This window comes from Equus caballus, chromosome 14, assembly GCF_041296265.1.
Source record: "Equus caballus isolate H_3958 breed thoroughbred chromosome 14, TB-T2T, whole genome shotgun sequence".
In the NCBI taxonomy this organism is placed as follows: Eukaryota; Metazoa; Chordata; class Mammalia; order Perissodactyla; family Equidae; genus Equus; species Equus caballus.
The window spans coordinates 56,237,565-56,245,015 of NC_091697.1; positions in this window are offsets into that span (position 1 = coordinate 56,237,565).

The window sequence follows — 7,451 nt, forward strand, 5'->3', positions numbered from 1 at the left end:
CCCGTGCAAGGCTTTGGGGCGAGGAGTAAACAAACCCAGCTCCTCCACCTTTAAGAGGAGATGCCCAAGCTAATGAACTCGATTCGCCTTGCAGGGCTGGGATCCCTCTTACCTTGAACATGAACTCACAGGCGGATTAAAGTGAAATAAAACCTACCATTTGAGTTACATTCTCAGCTGATTGGAAACATGCATTACCTCCCCATGACCGGGCCGTGAGAAGGGAAGTTATTATCTTTCTTTAGAGTTTGTAAACTCTTTATGGCTGAGGCAGCTTTAATCCTGATGGGGGAAAAAATGATCCAGGAATAGATTGCTCTCATTTACCTTTGTTTTCCAATCACATGCTCCAGTGGGAACAAAACATCCTAAGTGAGGGGATGTGGGGAGCCAGGTGATCCCAGACAGAAGAGTTCAATTATTTTCTTCTTTAGGCACATGAGTTGAAAGGCCTTTAAAATGCTGTTTGGCAAGAGGGTTGCTTCACAAAAATGTGCACTCCCACAACGACGCCGGCACTCCTGCGCCGTTACCGCTCTCTGCCGTTTCTTTCTGGGGGAACACAGCCTCCATTTCCCCACAATGCCACGGTGCCCAGCTCCAGACATTTGGAAACAACCAGGAAGGAGTCTGAGAAAGGATAGATTTGAATCAAAATCAAATCACAGTCCGGGAAGGAGGGAGAGACCGTGAGGTCTGGGGTTCTGGAGGGGGCTTCCTTTCCTCCTCTGTTGTTTCTCTGATCCTCTCTGTGTTACTTAATACACAGCTTACACAGAGCAGGTACTGAGCAAAACCATCAGGAGGCACCAGGCTCTGAGCCAAGCATTCTAACTGCTGGAAGGAGCCCCAGCTGAGATGTCTGCCTCACTTCCCTTCAAAGATGCAGAGGCAGGGGGTAGGGGGTTGGGAATCTTCAGAATAAAGCTGAGACAGGGATGCTCAGTCGGCGGCCAGCCACAGGGCTTCCATAATCACTTCTCCGAGGGATCGGGACAGGATATCACTCTTCCACTCATAAGCAGCTTGTGCAGATGGGCTGAGAAGAGGGACCTTATTAGGTCATCTCACTTGGGGAAGACGGGAGAAGGGGATGGGGGAGAGTGTATCAGTCAGGAAAACAAAAACCACTCTATTTCAAAAATTTACTTCAGGGAATTGGGTACACAGGTGATGCAATTCAGAGATCAGCAAGAACAGGAAGTTGCTACCTCTGCTTGCTGCCAGCCCTGGGCCTGCAGGGGCAACTGAGAGAGGCCGTGTTACCAGAGGCAGAGCAGTCACTGTGCTGCCCAGAGCTAGAACTACCATCACTGTGGAGTTTCCCTGCAGAAGCCAGGACCTCGGAGGCAGAGGCATCCAGGGGAACTGGAGCCAAAGAGGAGATGCAGTGGCTGCCTGACACTCTCCCGGAGATGCTGAGAGAGAGGGCGAAATATCCTGGCTTCTCCCCTTTCCCACCCCACCGTGGCTCCCATTGGCTGAAGGCAGCCAGAAGGCAGCTGACAAGGGAGCCTAGGAAATGCAGCCTCAGGGTAGACTCCCCAGCAGTACAGAGCAGAGGCAGGAAGAGAGCGATGGATCTGAAGGCAAACAGTCAAAGTCAGCATAGGGACATGCCCACTTCAACGCCCCTCAGCCCTTGCCTGGGGCCCTGGGGTGGCCACCAAAATGGAGAGGGGGCCTACAGTGCAAAGGGCTTCACCACCTGGGGGCTTCCTGGAGGCAATAGGCAAACACAGATCCCCCACTACCATCCCTCCAAACTCTGTGACCTTTGACCTCTGTAAGAAAGGAAAGAGGAAGGCACAAAAGGATAAGTGCAATCCAGGAAAGAGTGAGGCGTGGCCTGGCCTGGCCCACACAATGCTGCTTGAAACCCCCTCCCCTCCCACCTCAGAGGCAGGGCGGCAGAGCAGGGTCCGAACCCCCACTGCACTCCACTTACTAATTCTGACACTCCCTTCATCACCCAAGCCACTTTTCCTCCTGTGTGAAATGTGGACACCGTCGCTGCCGACCTCACCTCTGTGAAGACTGAAACACACAACGTGTAAAGGAACGTAGCACGCACACCTCTGAAATAATCAACGCCAGCCATTAATGTTAACTGCCACCCATCCCCAGATGTTCCTCCCTCCAGAAGGCTTCCCTGACTTCCTCCACACAAGAGCCATCTCCCTTCCAGCTCCAAGCCAGTGTTGCAACACTCAGAGGAGTTTTCAAGCAGTGACCCACGGAACAAAAGGTATTTCCTCAGCTGGGAATATGTGTACTTGCTGTGCGCTCTGCGCCATGCCGGAACCTCCCCCAGCAGAGCCCCGGGAGTGGCAGAAACTGTCTTGGACATGTCTGATTGAGCAGCCACCCAGCACACAGTAAGTCCTCAGTAAAGGTCTATTGGCGGAATGACAAGAGAGGGAGCTGGGAGAAAGAATTTTGGTGGGGTGAAAGCAGACCATAGGGAATGAAGCTTTGAGCAGAATCTCAAACCACAACAAAGCTGCTTGTTAAAAGGTTAAAATGCACTTTAAAAAACAACTTATTACTCAGGATGAGAAGAGGCCAGAAGGAGTGGTTTGCTCAGTGAATGGACTCACTATATCCATAAAACGCTGAGCCCAGGAGCCAAGGATGCATCCCAGCAGGGTGGTGCGGGGCCCACATCCCTGATTCTTCTGCTCTCCGCCAAAAGGTTTTCCTGCTTCCAGATGAGTCCTGTCTCCATAGTGCAAGCCAACCGCCCAGCCCGTCACCACTCAGAAACACACGCACAAGGTGCAGGGCTCCCAACCTTGGAGCTCTGCCCCGCGAGCCCTGGAAGCCAGCAGGCTGGATGCTTGAAGTCGGGGGCTTCCAGACCAGCACTGGGCCTCATTACTGAGAACACGTGGTCCCCTGTGGACGCTTGTTGGAGGCCAAGGAGGGAAGCTAATAATCGGGGGGCTCCGTCTTTCAGTTTTATGTTCCTCTTCCCCTGGGCCTGCGGTTGCTGTGCAGATTTCAAGTTGAAACATCAGGAAAGCCTCACGTGGTCTGACTTCTCCTTCCCCGCTCCACTCCCCAACACATGCACACACATGCACACTCACACACGCCTGCCTCTGGGCTCTGTCATGCTCCCCAGGTAAAGTGTTGGTTGGAAAACCACAGGGTAATTATGAGCTGTGAGTTTTGCTCCTCAGTTAAAGCAAGAGAAAATACCTCCACTTGAGATCCTCAGCATGCTTTACAAACCAGAGTGAATGTTTTGGCTCAGCTCTGGGGAAGAACAGAAGCCAAGGAGAGACTTCATTAAGAGGAATGGTGGGGAGCATTCGGAGGAGGCCAGAGTGTTTTGGATAAAGAAATGCCAGACGCCCTGGACACCAGGTCCTGGGAATGCTGGCATAGCTAAGTCTGACGGAGAAAGCAGTGGGTTGAGAGGAAAACATCCAGCATGGCTACAAGACTCTGGGAAAGTCACCAAAATCTCCGCTAATTTCTACGATCTGGGATGTGCTGGTAAACATTTAATAACCAGCTCTCTGGTGGTGGGGGAATTCTGATTGTAGTGTTGGCCAATTTCTGATTTCCGTGGTGTAAATTCTCCCACCATGGTCAATTTCAAGGTGTCAAGATGACATCACTGAACTTAGAGTTGGAAACATGCACAGTGAGCACATCGTTATATAGCATTTCTACCAAACAGATACAATGTAGATAAATGATTTTAAGAGCACAGATATAGTAAAATAGAGTAAAATAATTAGGAAGCAGTGAGTTTTAGTTATTTATTAACTTTGTATTTATATGACTTCTTTAACTGTAAGTTCATACAATTTAATTTTTAATATAGTCCTGGGCAGAAAGAGGAAAAGAGCTTCATAGACGAGGTCACATTTGAACCGAGCCTTTGAAAATGAGCAGTTTTGGACAGTTTGGGATGGAGGATGCGTCCTTAGTAGGGAAAATAATGTAAACAAACCCTGGTGCTGAGAAAGTGTATACAGCCATGTGTCACTTAACGACGGGGATACGTTCTGGGAAACGTGTGGTCAGGTGATTTTACATTGTGTGTCGTGCAAACAGAGTGTACTGACACAAACCTAGATGGTGTAACCTACGATGCACCAGGTAATATGGTGTAGCCTATTGCTCCCAGGCTACAACCCTGTACAGCAGGTTACTGTATTGAATACTGCAGGCAACTGTAACACAGTGGTAAGTATTTGTGTAGCTAAACATGTTTGAACATAGAAAAGATACAGTAAACATACAGTATAAAGGATAAAAAGTGGTACACCCTCACAGGGCACTTACCAGGAATGGAGCTTGCAGGACTGGAGGCTGCTCTGGGGGAGTCAGTGAGTGAGGAATGAACGTGCAGGCCGAGGACATCACTGTGCACACTGCAGACTTTATAAACACTGTGCTCTTAGGCTATACTATATTTATATTAAAAACTTTTCTTTTTTCAATAATAAATTAACCTTAGCTTACTGTAACTTTTTTACTTTGTAAACTTCTTAATTTTTTTACCTTTTTGACTCTTTTGTGATAACACTTAGCTTAAAACACAAACACATTGTACAGATGTACAAAAATATTTTTTCTTTATATCCTTATTCTATAAGCTTTTTTCTATTTTTAAAATTTAGATTTTTTTTTTTTTTTTACTTTTTAAACTTTTTTGTTAAAAACTAAGACACAACACACACGCATTAGACTAGGCCTTCGCAGGGTCAGGATCATCAATATCACTGTCTTCCACCTCCACGTCTCGTCCCACTGGAAGGTCTTCAGCAGCTATAACACACATGGAGCTGTCGTCTCCCATGACACAATGCCTTCTTTCAGAATACCTCCTAAAGAACCTGCCTGAGGCTCTTCTTGACGAGGTGCCACTCTTTTCAGCAACATGCTCATGGTGCTTTGTTGGTTTGTTTCTTTTTCTCATCATAGATTTGTTTGTAAGCAGATAATGGACCAAGAACATTCCTCTCTATTAATGAGAACCTTTCAGTGTTGAAGTCCATGGTTTCAAACTTTTTAAGGAGCTTCTTGAGGGTCTGCGGAAGTTTCTGCTAAACCCTTCACTGTGGATTTTCTTGGGGGTTTCTCTTTTCTCCTCTTGCAGTTTTCTTTTTCCTGCTACAACGTTACAACACCTACAACATCACTAAGTGATAGGAATTTTTCACCTTCGTTGTAATTTTACGGGACCACCATCCCATATATGTGGTCCGTGGACTGAAACATCGTTGCGTGGCACATGACTGTAACAGCTCGTTTAACAGTCAGCTCTTATGAGACAGCTCCAGCCCACTATTGTGTGGAAAAAGTTCCAGCCCTTTGTGCTCAACTGTGGGCCAGAGAACCAAAATAACCAGTGTGAAAATGTCTTAGAAATAAGGATGATATCTACACAGAAGCCATGGAGAGGTCAGAGTGACCATTCTAAGAGACCTGTACTATGTTTTGTTATCTAAAAGTGAATGTGTTTATATTTATAACATTATATATTCAAAATAGCCTTACGAGGATGTTAAACCACCCCAAGCTACAGACAAGGAAACTAAGGCTCAGCGAAGGGATGCATGCCCAGATTCACTCAGCTGGTAAGTGAGCAAGCCAGCAGATGTCGCCAAGTACGGCTCACAATTGGAGTGCTTGTGCCGGGGCCCTGGAGTCAGTCCTCTGACTTAAAACGTTCAACAGGGGGTATTAGGGAAGAGGCCACACTCACTTCTTTTCTGGGACCTCTTTCTCAGAGCTTAGTGCAATACAGGTCACCTGGTGTTTAAAGGCCACCCTCCTTCCTTCCCTGAGGAAGGAGAACACAGCTCTCTGGGCCCCGCCCCATCTCTCTGCCCTCTTGGACACAAGATGGTGGAGTCCCTGGTAAACTGATCTGCAGGGAGCAGAGGAGCTTTAAAACTCCATCTCTGAGCCATAGTTAAACCCTGAGGCCTCCTGGACAGTGAGAGCAGGGCAGTGCATGGTTGGCCACCCAGGCTGTGCGTGAGCATTACCCAGCAGCCCTTTGGGGGTCCCAGACAGGCCACCCTCAACCCAGAGTGACTGGCACTGGATTCCAGACAGGATCAGGACCCTGCTTGAGGCTTGGATCCCAGACCCAAAAATCGCATGCGGCTGGAAACCAGTCCCTACAAAATCTTCCGACGCAAAGTGAGCCCCTCTCCCACCTCCCACTTTCTCCCAGCTTGGCTACTAGCCCTCTGGCTCCTGGATAGGAGACGCCCCATTGCCCAGCCCACGTCCCCTCAATTCTGTGTCATTTCACATTTTCTGGCCTGTAGGTTTGGTGTGCTTGGCTCTTTTAAGCATCACGCTTTATGGCCTTTTGCAGTGTAATTTCATTCCTGTCCTGCCATTCAGTTTGAATTAAATATCAAACAGATGTGAGTCATTTTTTGCTCTTTTTAAAGAAAAAGTTTAATATTAGGGAGCATGCCCTCCTATATGATCAGGAAAGCCATTCGGAGAAATAAGCCCCTTCAAATTAAAAAAGAATCATATTGGTTAACATTAAGATGCTTTCAAGTGATACTTTTCGAAGTGCTAAAGGAAGGTGTTTCCAGCAAGCTATAAAGCAGCCAGGAGAAAGAGGGAGAAGATATACGGCCCCAGGCTGATGGGGAAATTGGAGCTCAGAGAGGGGCAACCCCACCTGGGGAGGAAGCTCTAAGCTTGGAGATGAGGTTCACAGATGATGTTGGGGGAGGCCATCTTCCCCAAAGGCCTATGGGGGCCTGCTCTCTGCAGCCTGTGTGGTCAAGGTGCGATGGGAGCCAGGAGGAGCTCCATTGTGCTCAGAGAGCCAACATGACCTGGGTACCCATTCTGCATCCTCACATACTTGCACCAGCTTGGCACATCTACCCCCAACAGCTGTCCCAGGGGTGAGTGTGTGTGTCTGGACATGCTGAATGGCTTAATCCCCTGGTTCCAGCTGCAGCCTCTTGGATAGTGGGGTCTTGGCCTTTTGTGGGTCTTGGATACCTCTGAAAATGCAGAGAAAGCTATGGCTCCTCTTTGCACACAGCAAAGTGCATAAACTTGCATACCACCTCAGAGGCCCATGGTCTCCTCGTTTAGGACCCCCTCCCCCCACCGCCACCTCATAAGCACAGAGCATTTCATCACCAAGACACTCAGCCCACAGGACCAAGGCCTTCCTTCTCTTATAGAGAACAGGAACCTACGTTACTAAGCACCCACAAGCCCAGCACAGCGCAGGGCCTTTGCGTGAGCTGGAGGAGCTGGTCAGTTTCCAAACCCCTCTTGCTTCTTGGCAACATGCATGCCTGGAGCTCAGTGTTATTGGACCTGCCGCCATCCGTGGCTCTGAGCCAGAGCTTCTCCAGTGCCGGCTCATGCTAAAGTGTTTCCATGTGGTCCTTTGACTCACTGCACCTAAAAGGCAGCTCTCCAACTGCAGCCGGCTG